Below are 24172 nucleotides of genomic sequence, written 5' to 3'. Positions count from 1 at the left end.
GCGAAGGTTGCGGGGCAACGCCTGATACCTTTAAACATTTGGCGGCTCTCGCGTCCCCGCCGCTCACCCTTCATTCATCCACACACACACATCCATTCATTCATCTCACAATATTACTAGAATATAGAAGAATATACCAGAATATACCTGAATATACCTGAATATACTAGAATATAGCAGATTATACCAGAATATACTTGAATATACCAGAATGTACCATAATATTACTCGAATATACCATAATATTACTCGAATATACCATAATATTACTCGAATATAGAAGAATATACCAGAATATACCATAATATTACTAGAATATAGAAGAATATACCAGAATATACCATAATATTACTAGAATATAGGAGAATATTTCATAATATTACTAGAATATAGAAGAATATTCGAGAATATACTAGAATATAGCAGAATATAGCAGAATATACTTGAATATACCAGTATATACCATAATATTACTTGAATATGGAAGAATATACGAGAATATACCATAATATTACTAGAATATAGAAGAATATACCAGAATATACCATAATATTACTAGAATATTGAAGAATATACCAGAATATACCATAATATTACTAGAATATAGAAGAATATACCAGAATATACCATAATATTACTAGAATATAGAAGTGTAAGGATGTCGAGGATCTTATAATGCAATTTCATAAACACGTTTATTCAGAAAAAGACAGAGACTATAGGTTACCCTCGTGCGCGCTACGACAACGTTGGCTTCTACTCCGCTCTACTCTTTTAACTGTTTTTGCAGTGTAGGCGGTTAATTTCGGAAGCCAATCACGGGTGTCTTAATTCTAAAGTACGCCCTCCGAGAGGCGACAGGTTGAGGGAAACCGACCAGTTTATTAGGGTACCCTCGCCCCGAATCCTCGTCGCCTACCTAGGGCCCTTAACATTACGCATTTGGTCCGTAGATGTCTTACGGTACGTCAACGGCTATTGAGACCTTTAGCTAAAATATGAAGTCTCTAATAAATCATCATAAAACATAAAGTTCCGCTAAATCTCAAAAATAGCCTGAAGTCACGTCCGCACCGTAATCATAAACTGCGCCCTTGGCCGGCCTATGGTACCCTGCTGCGGCCCGTATGGGCCGCAGTCGCTCGAATTCCTTACAACTCGGCCAGCCTGACAATTTAGCCGCCCCGGCTAAACACTTTAAAATAAGTTTTTATTCTTATATTCTAAATACCAACGGACAATATTTTCTTAAATCTATTTCGTAATAGCTAACATTAATTAATTTGCCGCCTGGGCCTCATATTCGCGGATGCCCAGGTACCTTTATACGTTCTCTGGGTGTTTTGGAACCCTTTTAAATCTGATACAACGTATCGGTCATTCCGTAACAACTTAGTTATCTCATACGGGCCCTTGTATTGCGGTATTAACTTTTTGGGATACTCCCGAGGTACTTTCGAAGTATCTTTAACCTTATATAGTCTCCTATTGCGGCGACACGCGTTTAAATCTATTGGTTTTTTATTGGTCCATTCGCGGATATATCCTTTTAAATTATTCGGGGTTTTGCCCCTCTGATCCACGCCAAATAGCAATTTAGAAGGGGTCTCGCAAACAGATTTGCTTGTGGTATAATTCAGAGCATACTCTGAATCGCTCGGTCTAATAATACTTTTTCCCAAAAGATTGTTTGAGACTAATTTTAATTTTTCTTTTCTGCATACGAAATTCTTCGAGGTGTGGTGTTAAAAGGTTGCTGACTACTTGAATTTAATTTTAACTCGGGTCGCTTCTGGTTTGAATATGCATTCGTGAACGTTTCTTTAAATCTTACTTTATCGGCTGACATTATTTTTCCATTAATATTCGACTCATCCACGGGACTAGAATCGTCTGAATCTAACGTTACATTAAGAATTTCCAAGTGGCTGATAGGATCCTTTTTAACCTGTACTATACTCATTCCGAATATTCGTAACGCATCGCGACCTAAAACTACTGGAGTACACATCGTCTGATCTGGAACTACCATCAAAGTCATAATTTCTTTTGTATTTTCCGACATTTCAACTAAAGCCTGTACCGTACCCAACAAACCAAGAGGAGACTTATTAATTCCTGCTAGACGTACGCAATTGTTACCTTGAATATTTTCTATCCTGCCTGGTACATAGGACCTTTTTACAAAACTAACGGGACTACCGGTATCAATCAAAGTATATAATTTCATACGGTTCTTATTTATTACGTACTCTAAATTTCGGTGATAGTCGTCTTCTTCCGGGGTTTCCATTTCCATGTAGGTGACCTGCCTCTTAGGCACCTGCGCGATGTTTTTTCTAGGGCAGTTTGGTAGCAGGTGACCCATTTCACCGCAATTGAAACAGCTACCCTTTTCCCTCGCAGGTAGTCGACAATCCGCCGCTCGGTGGCCTAGTCTGTTGCAGTTGTAGCAACGGCTACCTGCCCATCCTTCTGGTGCCGATCCTCTGGTCGTATTCGCGCCTTGTTGACTCTTCTCGGTCGTTGACCTGGCGTAGTTTCTCGATCCATTGGATGGTGAAATTTTCCTCAGGGCCCTTAGCATATCGGAGGCTGTTTTGAATTCGCACATCCGTGCCTGATTTTGGATGTTGCTATCCGTTATGCCGTCTACCAGGTACTCAACCAGTTCGTCCTCTGGCACGGGCACTTTGTTGGCTAGAACTATCTTTTCGTGGTAGTACTGCTCGAACGGTTCCGCGTTTCTCCACTTCCTACCTTCAAATTTTCTTTGTAGTTCTAGCCGGGTTTCCCGATTCCCAAACATGGCCTCCATCTTATACAGGAGCATATCTGTGGGGAACTCCAAATGCTCACTCCTTGAATGGAACCAATTTAGAGCTCTTCCTTTTAATTTGGATCCCAACAACAGTCTTGTCGCGTTATCGTCTAATTCGTACGTTGTGGCGAGTATTTGGAGTTGTTTTGTCCAATTCGTAAAATTTTGCTCCTCGCCACTGAAGTCGCTGATGAGCTCCCCAATTGTTTTAATGTTGGCGTGGAGCCTCGTCGTGGAACTGGCCGCTGAGTTAGGCGAATTTCTGAGAAGCTCATTCTCCCTCCGAAGTAGTTGGATTTCTCTCGCCATCAACTCTTTTTCTCGCTGCCACAACTCCATTTCCCTTTTTTCCAGCTGGTCTGGTTGCCACGAAGGTGCGTCCGCACGCAGAATACTGCTGTTCAGCGGTGCGTTTTCCTCCTCGACCTCACGTTCTGGTATTTCGAGTGGCGTTCCGTTTTCCCATGCCCTGTTCGGGAAATTTTCGTCCAGCCGCTGCACTAATTCGGCCTTGTTTCCTGATGCCGGGAGACCATGGCGACGCAATATTTCTTTGAGTTCGTGGACGAGGAATTCGCGCTGCGTTCTACCCGACACTTGAGACATTTTTTTTTTTTTTTTAAAGGGTTCACTCAGAAAATCACGAATTAATGGTCACTGAGAATTGCACACAGAATTTCACACAGAATTTCGGTTGCCGTTAGCCGAACGTGAAAGGTAACTACTAAGAATATTCGCGACACTTCGGTTCACAATCCCACTTCTGATTTTGTAAGGATGTCGAGGATCTTATAATGCAATTTCATAAACACGTTTATTCAGAAAAAGACAGAGACTATAGGTTACCCTCGTGCGCGCTACGACAACGTTGGCTTCTACTCCGCTCTACTCTTTTAACTGTTTTTGCAGTGTAGGCGGTTACATTTCGGAAGCCAATCACGGGTGTCTTAATTCTAAAGTACGCCCTCCGAGAGGCGACAGGGTGAGGGAAACCGACCAGTTTATTAGGGTACCCTCGCCCCGAATCCTCGTCGCCTACCTAGGGCCCTTAACATTACGCATTTGGTCCGCAGATGTCTTACGGTACGTCAACGGCTATTGAGACCTTTAGCTAAAATATGAAGTCTCTAATAAATCATCATAAAACATAAAGTTCCGCTAAATCTCAAAAATAGCCTGAAGTCACGTCCGCACCGTAATCATAAACTGCGCCCTTGGCCGGCCTATGGTACCCTGCTGCGGCCCGCATGGGCCGCAGTCGCTCTAATCCCTTACAGAAGAATATACCAGAATATACCATAATATTGCTAGAATATAGAAGAATATACGAGAATATACCAGAATATACTAGAATATAGCAGAATATACTAGAATATACCAGAATATACCAGAATATTACTAGAATATAGAAGAATATACGAGAATATACCTGAATATACTCGAATATAGCAGAATATATACCATAATATTACTAGAATATAGAAGAATGTACCAGAATATTCCATAACATTACTAGAATATAGAAGAATATATCAGAATATACCATAATATTACTCGAATATAGAAGAATATACGAGAATATACCTGAATATACCTGAATATACTAGAATATAGCAGAATATACCAGAATATACTTGAATATACCAGAATATACCATAATATTCCCGAATATAGAAGAATATATGAGAATATACGATAATATTACTAGAATATAGGAGAATATACGAGAATATACCTGAATATACTCGAATATAGCAGAATATATACCATAATATTACTAGAATATAGAAGAATATACCAGAATATTCCATAATATTACTAGAATATAGAAGAATATATCAGAATATACCATAATATTACTAGAATAAAGAAGAATATACCAGAATATACCATAATATTACCTATATCCTATCCTCTGTTCTATCCTATTTTCTATCATATCCAATCCCCTATCCTATCCTATCCTATTTTCTATCCTATCCTCAATCCTATCCACAATCCTATCCTTTCCTCTATTATATACTATTCTCTATCCTATCCAATCCTCAATCCTACCCTATCCTCAATCCAATTCTATACTCTAACCTATCCTATCCGCAATCCTATCCTATCCTCTATCCTATAATATCCTCTATCCTTCCCTATCCTGTATCCTATCCTATCCTCTATAATACCGTATCGTCTATCATATCCTATCCTCTATCGTCTCCTATCCTCTAACATATCTACTCCCCTATCCTATCCTCTATCCTATCCTATCCTATCCATATCCTCTGTCCCATCCCATCCTCTATCCTATCCAATCACATATCCTATCCTCTATCCTATCCTTTCCTCTATAATATCGTATACTCTATCATATTCTATCCTCTATCCTATAATATCATCTACCCTATCCTATTCTCTATCCTATCCTATCCTCTATCCTATAATATCCTCTATCCTATCCAATCCTCTATCCTATACTGTATCCTATCGACAATCCTATCCTATCCTCTATCCTATCCTATCCTGCATCCTATACTATCCTCTATAATATCGTATCCTGTATCATATCCTATCCTCTTTCCTATAATATCATCTTTCCTATCCTATTCTCTATCCTATCCTATCCTCAATCCTATCCTATCCTCTATCCTATTCTATCCTGTAACCGATCCTATCCTCTGTAATATCGTATCCTCTATCGTATCCTATCCTCTGTAATATCGTATCCTCTATCATATCCTATCCTCTTTCCTATAATATCACCTTTCCTATCCTATCCTCTATCCTATCCTATCCTCTATACTATCCTATCCACTATCCTATAATATAATCTATCCTATCCAATCCTCAACCCTATCCTATCCTCAATCCTATGCTCTATCCTATCCAATCCCCTATCCTATCCTCAATCCTATCCTATCCTCTATGCTATAATATCCTCTATCCTATCCTATCACCTATCCTATAATATCATCTATCCTATTCTATTCTCTGTCCTACCCTATCGTCTATCCTATCCTATCCTCTATCCTATCCTCTTCTCTATCCTTTCCTATTATCTATCCTATCCAATTACCTATCCTATCCTCTATCGTATCCTTTCCTCTATCCTATCCTATCCTCTATCCTATCCCATCCCCTATCCTATCCTCAATCCTATCCTATCCTCTATTCTATCCTTTCCTCTATCCTATCCTATCCTCTATCCTATCCCATCCCCTATCCTATCATCTATCCTATCCTATACTCTATCCTATCCTATCCTCTATCCTATCCTATGCTGTATCCCATCCAATCCCCTATCCTATTCTCAATCCTATCCTATCCTCTATCCTATCCTATCCTCTATCCTATTCTATCCTATCATCTATCCTGTCCTATCCTCTATCCAATCCTATCCACAGTCCTATCCTTTCCTCTATCCTATCCTCTATCCTATCCTATCCTCTATCCTATTCTATCATCTATCCTATCCCATCCTCTATCCTATTCTATCATCTATAATATCGTATCCTCTATCCTATCCTATCCTCTATCGTATCCATCCCATATGCTATACTCTATCCTGTATCCTATAAAATCATCTATCCTATCCTATTCTCTATCCTATCCTCTCCTCAATCCTATCCTATCCTCTATCCTATACTATCCTCTATCCTATCCTATCCTCTATCCTATCTTATCCTCTATCCTATCCTATCCTCTATCCTATCCTATCCTCTATCCTATCCTATCCTCTATCCTATCCTATCCTCTGTCCTATCCTATCCTCCATCCTATGCTCTATCCTCAATCCTATCCTCTATCCTATCCTATCCCCTATCCTATCGTATAATCTATCCTATCCTCTATCCTATCCAATCCCCTATCCTATCCTCTATCGTATCCTATCCTCTATCCTATCCAATCCTATATCCTATACTCTATCCTAGTCTATCCTCTATCCTATCCTATCCTCTATCCTATCCTATCCTCTACCCTATCCTATCCTCTATCCTACCCTATCCTCTATCCTATCCTATCCTCTATCCTATCCTATCCTCTATCCTATCCTATCCTCTATCATATCCTATCCTCTATCCTATCCTTTCCTCTATCCTATCCTATCCTCTATCCTATCCTATCCTCTATCCTATCCTATCCTATCCTCTATCCTATCCTTTCCTCAATCCTATCCCATCCTCTACCCTATCCTATCCTCTATCCTATCCTATCCTCTATCCTATCGTATCCTCTGTCCTATCCTATCCTCCATCCTATGCTCTATCCTCAATCCTATCCTCTATCCTATCCTATCCCCTATCCTATCCTATAATCTATCCTATCCTCTATCCTATCCAATCCCCTATCCTATCCTCTATCGTCTCCTATCCTCTATCCTATCCTATCCTCTATCGTCTCCTGTCCTCTATCCTATCCAATCCCCTATCCGATCCTCTATCGTCTCATATCCTCTGTCCTATCCAATCCCCTATCCTATCCTCTATCCGATCCTATCCTCTATTATATCCAATCCTCTATCCTATCCTATCCTCTATACTATACTATCCTCTATCCTATCCTATCCCCTATACTATCCTATCCTATCCACTATCCTATCCTATCCTCAATCCTATCCTTTCCTCTATCCTATCCTATCCTTTATACTATCCAATCTTCTATCGTATCCTCTATTCTATCCTATCCTCAATCCTATCCTATCCTCTATCCTATCCAATCCCCTATCCTATCCTCTGTCCTATCCTTTATCCTATCCTATCCTCTATACTATACTATCCTCTATCCTATCCTATCCCCTATACTATCCTATCCTATCCACTATCCTATCCTATCCTCAATCCTATCCTATCCTCTATCCTATCCAATCCCCTATCCTATCCACTGTCCTATCCTCTATCCTATCCTATCCTCTATACTATACTATCCTCTATCCTATCCTATCCCCTATACTATCCTATCCTATCAACAATCCTATCCTATCCATAATCCTATCTTATCCTGTATCCTATCCTATCCTTTATACTATCCAATCCCCTATCGTATCCTCTATCCTATCCAATCCCCTAACCTATCCTCTGACCTGTCCTCTATCCTATCCTATCCTCTCTACTATACTATCCTCTATCCTATCCTATCCCCTGTACTATCCTATCCTATCCACTATCCTATCCTATCCTCAATCCTATCCTTTCCTCTATCCTATCCTATCCTATCCTTCATACTATCCAATCCTCTATCGTATCCTCTATTCTATCTTATCCTCTATCCTATCCTATCCTCTACAATATCGTATCCTCTATCATATCCTATCCTCTTTCCCATAATATCATCTATCCTATCCTATTCTCTTTACTATCCTATCCTCTTTCCTATGCTATCCTCAATCCTATCCTATCCTCTATCCTATCCTATCCTCTATCCTATCCCATCCCCTATCCTATCCTATCCTCTATCCTATCCAATCCCCTATCCTATCCACTGTCCTATCCTCTATCCTATCCTATCCTCTATACTATACTATCCTCTATCCTATCCTATCCCCTATACTATCCTATCCTATCAACAATCCTATCCTATCCATAATCCTATCCTATCCTGTATCCTATCCTATCCTTTATACTATCCAATCCTCTATCGTATCCTCTATCCTATCCAATCCCCTAACCTATCCTCTGACCTGTCCTCTATCCTATCCTATCCTCTCTACTATACTATCCTCTATCCTATCCTATCCCCTGTACTATCCTATCCTATCCACTATCCTATCCTATCCTCAATCCTATCCTTTCCTCTATCCTATCCTATCCTTTATACTATCCAATCCTCTATCGTATCCTCTATTCTATCTTATCCTCTATCCTATCCTATCCTCTACAATATCGTATCCTCTATCATATCCTATCCTCTTTCCCATAATATCATCTATCCTGTCCTATTCTCTTTACTATCCTATCCTCTTTCCTATCCTATCCTCAATCCTATCCTATCCTCTATCCTATCCAATCCCCTATCCTATTCTCTATCCTATCCTATCCTCTATCCTTCTTATCCTCAATCTTATTCTATCCTCTATCCTATCCTATCCTCTATCCATTCCTATCCTCAATCCTATCCTATCCTCAATCCTCTGTCCTATCCTCTATCCTATCCTATCCTCTATACTATACTATCCTCTATCCTATCCTATCCCCTATACTACCCTATCCTATCCACTATCCTATCCTATCCTCAATCCTATCCTTTCCTCTATCCTATCCTATCCTTTATACTATCCAATCCTCTATCGTATCCTCTATCCTATCCTATACTCTATCCTATCCTATACTCTATCCTATGCTATCCTATCCTCTATCCTATCCAATCCTCTATCGTATCCTCTATCCTATCCTATCCTCTATCCTATAATATCATCTATCCGTTCATCTTCTCTATCCAATCCTATCCTCTATCCTATCCTCAATCCTATCCTTTCCTTTACCCTATCCTGTCCTCTATCCTATCCTATCCTCTAACCTATTCTATCCTATATCCTATCGTATCCTCAATCCTATCCTATCCACTATCCTATCCAATCCCCTATCCTATCCTCTACCCTATCCAATCCCCTATCCTATCTTCTATCCTATCCTATCGACTATAATATCGTATCCTCTATCCTATAATACCATATATCCTATCCTATTCTCTATCCTATCCTATCATCTATCCAATCCTCTATCCTAACCTATCCTCCGTCCTATCCTATTTTCTATCCTCTCCTCTATCCTATTCTATACTCTATCCTATCCTCTATCATATCATCTATTCTATCCTCTATCCTATCCTATCCTCTATCCTATCCTCTCCTCTATACTATCCTATACTCTATCCTATCCTCTATCCTATCCTCTATCCTATCCTATCCTCTATCCTATGCTATCCTCAATCCTATCCTATCCTCTATCCTATTCTATCCTCTTTCCTATCCTATCATCTATCCTATCCTATTCTCTATCCTATCCTTTTCTCTATCCTATCTAATATCCTATCTTACCCTCTATCGTGTTCTATCCCCTATCCTATCCAATCCTCTATCCCATCCTCTATCGCGACCTATCCTCAATACTATCCTATCCTCTAATCTATCATATCTTGTATTATATCCTATCCTGTATCCTATCCTCTATCCTATCCTAGATTCTAACCTATCCTATCCGCAATCCTATCCTATCCTCAATGCTATCCTATCCTCTACCCTATCCTATCCTCTATCCTATCCTATCCTCTGTCCTATCCTATTCTCTATCCTATCCTATCCTCTATCTTATACGATCCTCTATCCTATCCTATCCTCTATCCTATCAATTCCTCTACCCTATCCGATCCTCTATCCTATCCTATACTCTATCCTATCTTCTATCCTATCCAATCCCCTATCCTATCCTCTATCCTATCCTATCCTCCATCCTATGCTCTATCCTCAATCCTATCCTCTATCCTATCCTATCCTCTATCCTATTCTATCCTCTATCCTATGCTATCCTCTATCCTACCCTATCCTCTATCCTATCCTATCCTCTATCCTATCCTATCGTCTATCCTATCCTATCCTCTATCCAATCCTATCCTCAACCCTATCCTATCCTTTATCTCATCCTATCCTCTATCCTATCCTATCCTCTATCCTATCCTATCCTGTATCCGATCCTATCCTCAACCCTATCCTATCCTTTATCTCATCCTATCCTCTATCCTATCCTATCCTCTATCCTATCCTATCCTCTATCCTATCCTATCCACTATACTATCCTATCCTCTATCCTATCCTGTCCTCTATCCTATCATATCGCCTATCATATCGTATCCTCTATCCTATCCTATCTTCTACCCTATAATATCCTCTATAATATCCTCTATAATATCCTATTCTCTATCCTATCCTATCCTATCCTCTATCCTATCCTATCCTCAATCCTATCCTATCCTTTATCTCATCCTATCCTCTATGCTATCTATCCTCTATCCTATCCTATCCTCTATCCTATCCTATCCACTATACTATCCTATCCTGTCCTCTATCCTATCATATCGCCTATCATATCGTATCCTCTATCCTATCCTATCCTCTATCCTATCCTATCCTCTATCCTATCCTATCCTCTATCCTATCCTATCCTCTATCCTATCCTATCCTATCCTCTGTCCTATCCTATCCTCAATCCTATCCTATCCTCTATCCTATCCTATCCTCTATCCTATCTTATCCACTATACTATCCTATCCTCTATCCTATCCTGTCCTCTATCCTATCATATCGCCTATCATATCGTATCCTCTATCCTATCCTATCTTCTACCCTATAATATCCTCTATAATATCCTCTATAATATCCTATTCTCTATCCTATCCTATCCTATCCTATCCTCTATCCTATCCTATCCTCAATCCTATCCTATCCTTTATCTCATCCTATCCTCTATGCTATCTATCCTCTATCCTATCCTATCCTCTATCCTATCCTATCCACTATACTATCCTATCCTGTCCTCTATCCTATCATATCGCCTATCATATCGTATCCTCTATCCTATCCTATCCTCTATCCTATCCTATCCTCTATCCTATCCTATCCTCTATCCTATCCTATCCTATCCTCTGTCCTATCCTATCCTCAATCCTATCCTATCCTCTATCCTATCCTATCCTCTATCCTATCTTATCCACTATACTATCCTATCCTCTATCCTATCCTGTCCTCTATCCTATCATATCGCCTATCATATCGTATCCTCTATCCTATCCTATCTTCTACCCTATAATATCCTCTATAATATCCTATTCTCTATCCTATTCTATCCTCTATCCTATCTTATCCTGTATAATATCCAAATTCTACCCTATCCTCTATCCTATCCTGTCCTCAAACCTAACCTATCCTCTATCCTATAATATCCTCATCGCATCCAATCCTCTATTCTATCCTCTATACTATCATCCATCCTATCCTATCCACTATGCTATCCTATCCTGTCCTCTATCCTATCCCGTCGCCTATAATATCGTATCCTCCATCCTATCCTAGCCTCTATCCTATACTGTCCACTATCCTATCCAGTCCCCTATCCTATTATCAATCCTATCCTATCCTCAATCGTATCCTATACGGCATTATATCCTATCCTCTATCCTATCCTCTATCATATCGTATCCTCTATCCTATCCTATCCTCTACCCTATAATATCCTCAATCCTATCCTATTCTCTATCCTATCCTATCCTCTATCCTATCCTATCCTGTATCGTATCCAAATTCTACCCTACCCTCTATCCTATCCTGTCCTCTATCCTATCCTATCCTCTATCCTATCTTATCCTCTACCCTATCCTATCCTCTATCCTATCCTATGCTTTATCCGATCCTATCCTCAACCCTATCCTATCCTTTATCTCATCCTATCCTCTATCCTATCCTATCCTCTATCCTATCCTATCCTCTATCCTATCCTATCCACTATACTATCCTATCCTCTATCCTATCCTGTCCTCTATCCTATGATATTTCCTATCATATCGTATCCTCTATCATATCCTATCCTCTTACCAATAATATCATCTTTCCAATAATATCATCTATCCTATCCTATCCTCTATCCTATCCTCTATCCTATCCTCTGTCCTATCCTCAATCCTATCCTATCCTCAATCCTATCCTATCCTCTATCCTATCCTATTTTTTTTTTTTTTTTTTTTCTTTCGAGGAGGTAATCTCGTTACGGATACCCGAACCCCCCCGGGGGGGGGGATGGTCCGGGTTATGTGGGACTCCTCGGCTGGTTGGTGCAACGCCGAGTATACCCACTAACTCCTCCCCGTCCGTCCCTAGACTCCTGGGGGCACCCGTGCTCTGCGCGCGCATGTCAATCCGGCGTGCCCCCGCCTTAGCATACCACCCGGGGGGGGGGCAACGCGGCCCCCTCCCCGTACCTACTCTATCCGAAGGCACCACGCAACGGACGACGTGGCGCCTTCCCCCCATGTTAGGCCGCCCGATGAGCATCCGGGCCCCCGCCCGAGATGCCCGGCGGCCTCCGGGGACGCCGTTGGTGACCGAGTGTAAGGGGATATCCGATCCCCCGCCTCGATATCATCAAGGGCGTCCCCGCTCGCGTCAGAGGCGTCGCAACGGGGGTACGCCCCCGGGGCGTACCCTGCGCCGCCTCCCCCCCCCCCCTTCGGCCGGGATCGTGATTACGCTCCCGATCCCGTTCCGCAGCCTCCTTCCGCAGCATAACCCGCTCGCAGAAGGAAGCGAACCCCCTCCACGCCTCCTCGCCACCGGCTGCCGCAGCGACGACAGCCGGGAGCGAGAGGTCGTGGCCCACCGCGCGCCGCAGGGCACGGCGCTCTCCCCCCCATGCCGGACACTCCTCCAGAGTGTGTTGCGCCGTGTCCCGCGGCTCGCCGCAGTGGTGACACGCCTCCTCGGTCTCCCACCCGATGCGACACAGGTAGTCGCCGAAGCACCCGTGCCCGCTCATCACCTGCGTCACACGGTAGGAGACCCTATGCCCCATCCATCCCCTGTTCCATTGATCGAACACCGGGAGGATGGCCCGAACGGCCCGCCTCTCGCCCTCCCTCGTCCCGGGAAGGCTATCGCGCCACTCCCGGGCTGCGTGCCGCCGAGCATGTCGCCTGAGCACATCCACCATGAGCCGCGCCTGATCCGGGGCCACCCCCCGGAGCCGGAGTTCCCTGGAGTGCGTATGCACATCCGCCAACACGCGGGCCTCCAGCTCGAGGGGGATCAGCCCCGACATCACCATCGCCGTCGCGTATGAAATGGTGCGGTACCCCCGCACGATGCCTATGGCCAGCCTGCGCTCGATGCGACGCAGCAGCGACCGTGTGCCGCCACTGCGCCCCCCAGCCAAGACATCGTGCGCCCATACAGGGGCTCCGTACAGGACCAAAACTCGCACCACCACCGCGAACAGACGACGCACCCGTCCACAGGGTCCCCCGAGATTCGGGAGAAGGCGACCGAGCGCAGCGGTCGCCCTCTCCGATCCTCTATACTATCCTATCCTCTCCTCTATCCTATCCTATCCTATATCCTATCCTCTATCCTATCCTATCCTCTATCCTATCCAATCCCCTATCCTATCCTCTATCGTATCCTATCCCATATCCTATCCAATCCCATTTACTATCCTCTATTTTATCCTCTCCTCTATCCTATCCAATCCTATATCCTATCCTCTATCCTATCCTCTCCTCAACCCTATCCTATCCTCATACCTATCCTATCCGCTATCCTATCCTATCCTGTATCCTACAATATCCTCTATCCTATCCAATCCTCTATCCTATCCTCTATCCTATCCTGTCCTCTATCCTTTCCTATCCTCTATCCTATCCCATCCTCTATCCTATCCTCTCCTCTATCCTATCCTATAATCTATCCTATCGTATCCTCTATCAAATCCTATCCTCTATCCTATACAATCCTCTATCGCATCCTCTATCCTATCCTATCCTCTATCTTATCCTATCCTCTATCCTATCCTATCCTATATCCTATAATATCCTCTATGCTATGCTGTATCCTATCCAATCCTTTATCCTATCCTATCCTCTATCCTATAATATCCTCTATCCTAACCTATCCTCTATTCTATACTATCCTCTATCCTATCCTATGCTCAATCCTATCCTCTATCCTATCCTGTCCTCTATCCTTTCCTATCCCCTATCCTATCCCATCCTCTATCCTATCCTATCCTCTATCCTATCCTATCATCTATCCTATCCTATTCTCTATCCTATCCTATCCTCTATCCTATCCTATCCTCTATCCTATCCTATACTCTATCCAATCCTATCCTCTATCGAATCCTATCCTCTATCCTATCCTATCCTCTATCCTATCCTATGCTCTATCCTATCCTATCCTCTATCCTATCCTATGCTCTATCCTATCCTATCCTCTATCCTATCCTATCCTCTATCCTATTCTATCCTCTATCCTTTCCTCTATCCTATCCTATCCTCTATCCTATCCAATCCCCTATCCTATCCTCTATCGTATCCTATCCCATATCCTATCCAATCCCATTTACTATCCTCTATCCTATCCTCTCCGCCATCCTATCCTATCCTGTATCCTATAATATCCTCTATCCTATCCAATCCTCTATCCTATCCTCTATCCTATCCTGTCCTCTATCCTTTCCTATCCTCTATCCTATCCCATCCTCCATCCTATCCTCTATCCTATCCTGTCCTCTATCCTTTCCTATCCTCTATCCTATCCCATCCTCTATCCTATCCTCTCCTCTATCCTATCCTATAATCTATCCTATCGTATCCTCTATCAAATCCTATCCTCTATCCTATACAATCCTCTATCGCATCCTCTATCCTATCCTATCCTCTATCTTATCCTATCCTCTATCCTATCCTATCCTATATCCTATAATATCCTCTATGCTATGCTGTATCCTATCCAATCCTTTATCCTATCCTATCCTCTATCCTATAATATCCTCTATCCTAACCTATCCTCTATTCTATACTATCCTCTATCCTATCCTATGCTCAATCCTATCCTCTATCCTATCCTGTCCTCTATCCTTTCCTATCCCCTATCCTATCCCATCCTCTATCCTATCCTATCCTCTATCCTATCCTATCATCTATCCTATCCTATTCTCTATCCTATCCTATCCTCTATCCTATCCTATCCTCTATCCTATCCTATACTCTATCCAATCCTATCCTCTATCGAATCCTATCCTCTATCCTATCCTATCCTCTATCCTATCCTATGCTCTATCCTATCCTATCCTCTATCCTATCCTATGCTCTATCCTATCCTATCCTCTATCCTATCCTATCCTCTATCCTATCCTATCCTCTATCCTTTCCTCCATCCTATCCTATCCTCTATCCTATCCAATCCCCTATCCTATTCTCTATCGTATCCTATCCCATATCCTATCCAATCCCATTTACTATCCTCTATCCTATCCTCTCCGCCATCCTATCCTATCCTGTATCCTATAATATCCTCTATCCTATCCAATCCTCTATCCTATCCTCTATCCTATCCTGTCCTCTATCCTTTCCTATCCTCTATCCTATCCCATCCTCCATCCTATCCTATCCTCTATCCTATCCTATACTCTATCCTATCCTGTCATCTATCCTATCCTATCCTCTATCCTATCCTATCCTCTATACTATCCTATCCTCTATCCTATGCTCTATCCTCAATCCAATCCTCTATCCTATCCTATCCTCTATCCTATCCTATACTCTATCCTATCCTTTCTTCTATCCTATCCTATACTCTATCCAATCCTATCCTCTATCCTATAATATCCTCTATCGAATCCTATCCTCTATCCTATCCAATCCCCTATCCTATCCTCTATCCTATCCTATAATCTATCCTATCGTATCCTATATCCTATAATATCCTCTATTCTGTCCTATACTCTATCCTATCCTATCCACTGTCCTATCCTATTTTCTAACCTATCCTGTCATCTATCCCATCCTATCCTCTATCCTATCCTATCCTCTATACTATCCTATCCTCTATCCTATGCTCTATCCTCAATCCAATCCTCTATCCTATCCTATCCTCTATCCTATCCTATACTCTATCCTATCCTATACTCTATCCAATCCTATCCTCTATCCTATAATATCCTCTATCGAATCCTATCCTCTATCCTATCCAATCCCCTATCCTATCCTCTATCCTATCCTATCCTCTATCCTATCGTATCCTATATCCTATAATATCCTCTATTCTGTCCTATACTCTATCCTATCCTATCCACTGTCCTATCCTATTTTCTATCCTATCCTATCCTCTATCCTATCCTGTCCTCTATCCTATCCTATCCTCAATACTATCCCATACTCTATCCTATCCTACCCCTGTCCAATCATATCCTCTATCCTATCCTATCCTCTATCCTATCCTGTCTTCTATCCTATTATATAATCTATCCTATCGTATCCTCTATCCAATCCTATCCTCTATCCTATACAATCCTCTATCGCATCCTCTATCCTATCCTATCCTCTATCTTATCCTATCCTCTATCCTATCCTATCCTATATCCTATAATATCCTCTATGCTATCCTGAATCCTATCCAATCCTTTATCCTATCCTATCCTCTATCCTATAATATCCTCTATCCTAACCTATCCTCTATTGTATAATATCCTCTATCCTATCCTATCCTCTATCCTATCCCATCCTCTATTCTATCGTATACTATATCCTATCCCATCCTCTATCCTATCCTATCCTCTATTCTATACTATCCTCTATCCTATAATATCCTCTATCCTATCCTATCCTCTATTCTATACTATCTTCTATCCTATAATATCCTCTATCCTATCCTATCCTCTATCCTATAGTATCCTCTATTATATCCCATCCTCTATCCTATCCTATACTCTACCCTATACTATCCTCTATCCTATCCTATCCTCGAGCCTCTAATATCAACTATTCTATCCAATCCTCTATCCTAACCTATCCTCTATCCTATCCTATCCTATATCCTATCCTGTCCTCTATCCTATCCTATCCTCTATCCTATAGTATCCTCTATCCTATCGTATCATCTATCCTATCCTATTCTTTGTTCTATCATATTTTCGATCCAACCATATCCTCTATCCTATCCAATCCCCTATCTCATCCTCTATCCGATCTTATCCTATCCTCTATCCCATCCTCTATCCTTTCCTCTATCCTATCCTATCCTCTATCCTATCCTATCCTCTATCCTATCCCATCCCCTATCCTATCCTATCCTCTATCCTATCCTATGCTCTATCCTATCCTCTATCCTATCCTGTCCTCTATCCGTTCCTATCCTCTATCCTATCCCATCCTCTATCCTATCCTATCCTCTATCCTATCCTATACTCTATCCTATCCTATCATCTATCCTATCCTATCCTCTGTTTTATCCTATTTTCTATCCTATCCTATCCCATCCTCTATCGTATCCTATCCTCTATCCTATCCTATCCTCTATCCTATCCTATACTCTATCCAATCCTATCCTCTATCGAATAGTATCCTCTATCCTATCCTATCCTCTATCCTATCCTATGCTCTATCCTATCCTATCCTCTATCCTATCCTATCCTCTATCCTATCCTATCCTCTATCCTATCCCATCCTCTATCCTATCCTATCCTCTATCCTATCCTATACTCTATCCTATCCTATCATCTATCCTATCCTATCCTCTGTTTTATCCTATTTTCTATCCTATCCTATCCCATCCTCTATCGTATCCTATCCTCTATCCTATCCTATCCTATATCCTATCCTATCCTCTATCCTATGCTCTATCCTCAATCCTATCCTCTATCCTATCCTATCCTCTATCCTATGCTCTATCCTCAATCCTATCCTCTATCCTATCCTATCCTCTATCCTATCCTATACTCTATCCTATCCTATCCTCTATCCTATAGTATCCTCTATCCTATCCTATAATCTATCCTATCCTCTATCCTATCCAATCCCCTATCCTATCCTCTATCGTCTCCTATCCTATATCCTATCCTATCCTCTATCGTCTCCTGTCCTCTATCCTATCCAATCCCCTATCCGATCCTCTATCCTCTCATATCCTCTGTCCTATCCAATCCCCTATCCTATCCTCTATCCGATCCTATCCTCTATTATATCCAATCCTCTATCCTATCCTATCCTCTATCCTATACTATCCTCTATCCTATCCAATCCCCTATCCTATCCTCTATCCGATCCTATGCTCTATCTAATCCCCTATCCTATCCTCTATTCGATCCTATCCTCTATCCTATCCTATCCTCTATAATATCGTATCCTCTATCCTATCCTGTCCTGTATCCTATAATCACATCCATGCTATCCTATTCTCTATCCCACCCTATCCTATCCTCTATCGTATCCTATCCTCTATCCAATCCAATCCTATATCCTATACACTATCCTATCCTATCCTCTATCCTTTCCTCTATCCTATCCTATCCTCTATCCTATCCTATCCTCTATCCTATCCCATCCCCTATCCTATCCTATCCTCTATCCTATCCTATGCTCTATCCTATCCTCTATCCTATCCTGTCCTCTATCCGTTCCTATCCTCTATCCTATCCCATCCTCTATCCTATCCTATCCTCTATCCTATCCTATACTCTATCCTATCCTATCATCTATCCTATCCTATCCTCTGTTTTATCCTATTTTCTATCCTATCCTATCCCATCCTCTATCGTATCCTATCCTCTATCCTATCCTATCCTCTATCCTATCCTATACTCTATCCAATCCTATCCTCTATCGAATAGTATCCTCTATCCTATCCTATCCTCTATCCTATCCTATGCTCTATCCTATCCTATCCTCTATCCTTTCCTCTATCCTATCCTATCCTCTATCCTATCCAATCCCCTATCCTATCCTCTATCGTATCCTATCCCATATCCTATCCAATCCCATTTACTATCCTCTATCCTATCCTCTCCTCTATCCTAGCCCATCCTCTATCCTGTCCTATCCTCTATCCTATCCTATACTCTAGCCTATCCTACCATCTATCCTATCCTATCCTCTATCCTAACCTATCCTCAATCCTACCCTATACCCTATCCTATCCGATCCTCTAACCTATCCTATCATCTATCCTATCCTATCCTCTGTTTTATCCTATTTTCTATCCTATCCTATCCCATCCTCTATCGTATCCTATCCTCTATCCTATCCTATCTTCTATTCTATCCTGTCCTCTATCCTGTCCTATACTCTATCCTATCCTGTCCTCTATCCTGTCATATACTCTATCCTATCCTGTCCTCTATCCTATCCTATCCTCTCTCCTATCCTATCCTCTATCCTATCCTATCCTCTATCCTATAGTATCCTCTATCCTATCGTATCATCTATCCTATCCTATTCTTTGTTCTATCCTATTTTCGATCCTACCCTACCCTCTATCCTATCCAATCCCCTATCTCATCCTCTATCCGATCTTATCCTATCGTCTGTCCTATCCTCTATCCTATCCTCTATCCTATCCACTATCCTATCGTATCCTCTATCATATCGTATCCACTATCCTATCCCATCCTCTATCCTATCCTATCCTCAATCCTATCCCATAGTCTATCCTATCCTACCCCTGTCCAATCCTATCCTCTATCCTATCCTATCCTCTATCCTATCCCATCCTGTATCCTATCCTATCTTCTGTCCTATCCTATCCTCTATCCTATCCTATCCTCTATCCTATCCTATGCTCTATCCTATCCTATCCTCTATCCTATCCCATCCTCTATCCTATCCTATCCTCTATCCTATCCTATCCTCTATCCTATCCTATCCTCTATCCTATCCTATCATCTATCCTATCCTATCCTCTATCCTATCCTATCCTCTATCCTATCCTATCCTCTATCCTATTCTCTATCCTCAATCCTATCCTCTATCCTATCCTATCCTCTATCCTATGCTCTATCCTCAATCCTATCCTCTATCCTATCCTATCCTCTATCATATCCTAGACTCTATCCTATCCTATCCTCTATCCTATCCTATTCTCTATCCTTTCCTCTATCCTTTCCTATTCTCTATCCTATCCCATCCTCTATCCTATCCTATCCTCTATCCTATCCTATACTCTATCCTATCCTATCATCTATCCTATCCTATCCTCTATCCTAACCTATCCTCAAACCTACCCTATACCCTATCCTAACCGATCCTCTAACCTATCCTATCATCTATCCTATCCTATTCTCTGTTTTATCCTATTTTCTATCCTATCCTATCCCATCCTCTATCGTATCCTATCCTCTATCCTATCCTATCTTCTATTCTATCCTGTCCTCTATCCTGTCCTATACTCTATCCTATCCTGTCCTCTATCCTGTCCTATACTCTCTCCTATCCTATCCTCTATCCTATCCTATCCTCTATCCTATCCTGTCCTCTATCCTATCCTATCCTCTATCCTATAGTATCCTCTATCCTATCGTATCATCTATCCTATCCTATTCTTTGTTCTATCCTATTTTCGATCCTACCCTGCCCTCTATCCTATCCAATCCCCTATCTCATCCTCTATCCGATCTTATCCTATCCTCTATCCTATCCTCTATCCTATCGTATCCTCTATCATATCGTATCCACTATCCTATCCCATCCTCTATCCTATCCTATCCTCAATCCTATCCCATAGTCTATCCTATCCTACCTCTATCCTATCCTATCCTCTATCCTATCCCATCCCCTATCCTATCCTATCCTCTATCCTATCCTATGCTCTATCCTATCCTCTATCCTATCCTGTCCTCTATCCTCTTCTATCCTCTATCCTATCCTATCCTCTATCCTATCCTATCCTCTATCCTATCCTATCCTCTATCCTATCCTATCATCTATCCTATCCTATCCTCTATCCTATCCTATCCTCTATCCTATCCTATACTCTATCCAATCCTATCCTCTATCGAATCCTATCCTCTATCCTATCCAATCCCGTATCCTATCCTCTATCCTATCCTCTATCCTATCCTATCCTCTATCCTATCGTATCCTATATCCTATAATATCCTCTATTCTGTCCTATACTCTATCCTATCCTATCCACTGTCCTATCCTATTTTCTATCCTATCCTATCCTCTATCCTATCCTGTCCTCTATCCTATCCTATCCTCTATCCTAACCTATCCTCAATCCTACCCTATACCCTATCCTATCCGATCCTCTAACCTATCCTATCATCTATCCTGTCCTATCCTCTGTTTTATCCTATTTTCTATCCTATCCTATCCCATCCTCTATCGTATCCTATCCTCTATCCTATCCTGTCCTCTATCCTGTCCTATACTCTCTCCTATCCTATCCTCTATCCTATCCTATCCGCTATCCTATCCTGTCCTCTATCCTATCCTATCCTCCATCCTATGCTCTATCCTCAATCCTATCCTCTATCCTATCCTATCCTCTATCCTATCCTATAATCTATCCTATCCTCTATCCTATCCAATCCCCTATCCTATACTCTATCGTCTCCTATCCTATATCCTATCCTATCCTCTATCGTCTCCTGTCCTCTATCCTATCCAATCCCCTATCCGATCCTCTATCGTCTCATATCCTCTGTCCTATCCAATCCCCTATCCTATCCTCTATCCGATCCTATCTTCTATTATATCCAATCCTCTATCCTATCCTATCCTCTATCCTATACTATCCTCTATCCTATCCAATCCCCTATCCTATCCTCTATCCGATCCTATGCTCTATCTAATCCCCTATCCTATCCTCTATTCGATCCTATCCTCTATCCTATCCTATCCTCTATCCTATCCTATCCTCTATCCTATCCTGTCCTGTATCCTATAATCACATCCATGCTATCCTATTCTCTATCCTACCCTATCCTATCCTCTATCGTATCCTATCCTCTATCCAATCCAATCCTATATCCTATACACTATCCTATCCTATCCTCTATCCTATCCTATCCTCTATCCTATCCAATCCCCTATCCTATCCTCTATCGTCCCCTATCCTCTATCCTATCCTATCCTCTATCGTCTCCTGTCCTGTATCCTATCCAATCCCCTATCCTATCCTCTATCGTCTCATATCCTCTATCCTATCCAATCCCCTATCCTATCCTCTATCGTCCCCTATCCTCTATCCTATCCTATCCTCTATCCTATCCTATCCTTTATACTATTCAATCCTCTATCCTATCCTATCCTCAATCCTATCCTTTCCTCTATCCTATCCAATCCCCTATCCTATCCTCTGTCCTATCCTCTATCCTATCCTATCCTCTATACTATACTATCCTCTATCCTATCCTATCCTCTACAATAACGTATCCTCTATCACATCCTATCCTCTTTCCAATAATATCATCTATCCTATCCTATTCTCTATCCTATCCTATCCTCTATCCTACCTTATCCTCAATCCTATTCTATCCTCTATGCTACCCTATCCTCTATCCTATCCTATCCCCTATCCTATCCTATCCTCTTTCCTATCCTATCCTCTTTCCTATCCTATCCTCAATCCAATCCTATATTCTATCCTATCCAATCCCCTATCCAATTCTCTATTCTATCCTATCCTCTATCCTATCTTATCCTCAATCCTATTCTATACTCTATCCTATCCTATCCTCTATCCTATCCTATCCTCAATCCTATCCTATCGTCTATCCTATCCAATCACCTATCCTATCCTCTGTCCTATCCTCTATCCTATCCTATCCTCTATACTATACTATCCTCTATACTATCCTATCCCCTATACTATCCTATCCTATCCACTATCCTATCCTATCCATAAGCCTATCCTATCCTGTATCCTATCCTATCCTTTATACTAACCAATCCTCTATCGTATCCTCTATCCTATCCAATCCCCTATCCTATCCTCTGTCCTATCCTTTATCCTATCCTATCCTCTATACTATACTATCCTCTATCCTATCCTATCCCCTATACTATCCTATCCTATCCACTATCCTATCCTATCCTGAATCCTATCCTATCCTCTATCCTATCCTATCCTTTATACTATCCAATCCTCTATCCTATCTTATCCTCAATCCTATCCTTTCCTCTATCCTATCCAATCCCCTATCCTATCCTCTGTCCTATCCTCTATCCTATTCTATCCTCTATACTATACTATCCTCTATCCTATCCTATCCTCTACAATAACGTATCCTCTATCATATCCTATCCTCTTTCCCATAATATCATCTATCCTATCCTATTCTCTATCCTATCCTATCCTCTATCCTATCTTATCCTCAATCCTATTCTATCCTCTATCCTACCCTAACCTCTATCCTATCCTATCCTCTATCCTATCCTATCCTCTTTCCTATCCTATCCTCTTTCCTATCCTATCCTCAATCCAATCCTATCCTCTCTCTTATCCAATCCCCTATCCAATTCTCTATTCTATCCTATCCTCTATCCTATCTAATCCTCAATCCTATTCTATCCTCTATCCTATCCTATCATCTATCCTATCCTATCCTCAATCCTATCCTATCGTCTATCCTATCCAATCCCCTATCCTATCCTCTGTCCTATCCTCTATCCTATCCTATCCTCTATACTATACTATCCTCTATCCTATCCTATCCCCTATACTATCCTATCCTATCCACTATCCTATCCTATCCTCAATCCTATCCTATCTTCTATCCTATCCTATCCTCTATCCTATGCTCTATCCTCAATCCTATCCTCTATCCTATCCTATCCTCTATCATATCCTAGACTCTATCCTATCCTATCCTCTATCCTATCCTA

This window comes from Halictus rubicundus, unplaced genomic scaffold (assembly GCF_050948215.1).
Source record: "Halictus rubicundus isolate RS-2024b unplaced genomic scaffold, iyHalRubi1_principal scaffold0438, whole genome shotgun sequence".
In the NCBI taxonomy this organism is placed as follows: domain Eukaryota; kingdom Metazoa; phylum Arthropoda; class Insecta; order Hymenoptera; family Halictidae; genus Halictus; species Halictus rubicundus.
This window is presented reverse-complemented; position numbering follows the sequence as displayed.